We start from the raw sequence: 1,116 nt of genomic DNA, 5'->3' as shown, positions 1-1,116 counted from the left end.
CAAATGAGGACTTTATTTGCATAATTAATGAGGAAATTCTATAATTACAGTGTTTTACATTATACTATGTAACCTATGGCAGGCGGAACTTCAACAGATACTAATTATGCAAATGATGACCTAATTTGCATAATTAATGTGAAAATTCTATGATTTCGTAATGGTGAATGATGAGAATGTCATACTTGGGACATCTGTAAGTTAATCAAACGTTAACATACATCACGATGCATATATCATGTTAATGCAGAGGTCATTTGAACAATTAAAGAAGAAATTTACATTTACATATAACACAATCCAAATCTAAAGGGGAAAATCCAATTTATTCCCCTTTTTTCGTCTTGAATTTTGAAATCTTAAGACAACAAAATTTTGAAGGTGAAGCTTTTCAAACTGTAATAACAACAAGTATGATGTTTTTAAAAAAACACAGGCGACGATTTTGTGTTTAATCTGTTCCGTTCTTGATACAATTGTTCTTTTCATATACGTACACATATAATTTAGGCCACAGCTAGTAAATTTTATAGATGATATCCTCCGCAGACTCCAAATCTAATGCGAGCGGGCGAAAAAAAAAACAAGGCCGGCCAAAAAAAAAAAAGGTTCCTACAATGTGAAATGTACAAATGGTTTTGATTCAGTAGGAACATCACATATACACAGTCAGCATCACATATCACTGCATCAAAGCATGGAGGTAGAGAAAAAGGCCATTTTCTACCTCCATGATCAAAGTAAGAAACATACAATAAATCAGAGTCTTTTCTTGTCTCCTCTCTTCCTAGTTATCTGCCATCCACCTTCCGGCATGGCAACAGACATCTTTGCCCATTTTCGGCATGTTGACCACTGTCAGAAGGCAGCAAAAGTTCTTGTTTTTTTTCCAAAATCAGACGAAAATTAATGTGCTCGTGGATGTCATCCATAAAATTTACTTGCTGTGGCCTTAGAAAGAATCCAGAATTTCTGCTACAGTACGAGGAAAGCCACCAGGGGTCCAAAATCAGTTACATTTTTGTAGGCCCAGGCAAATTTATGTTGTGCGCTTAAAAAATTAGAATCGCTAGATAGGATTCACTCCTTTTTATTTGTCTTGGGGGCTACATGTAC

This window comes from Branchiostoma belcheri, unplaced genomic scaffold, assembly GCF_001625305.1.
Source record: "Branchiostoma belcheri isolate BF01 breed outbred unplaced genomic scaffold, Haploidv18h27 scaffold13, whole genome shotgun sequence".
In the NCBI taxonomy this organism is placed as follows: Eukaryota; Metazoa; Chordata; class Leptocardii; order Amphioxiformes; family Branchiostomatidae; genus Branchiostoma; species Branchiostoma belcheri.
The sequence above is the reverse complement of the archived record's forward strand: the minus strand, read 5'-3'. Positions refer to the sequence as shown.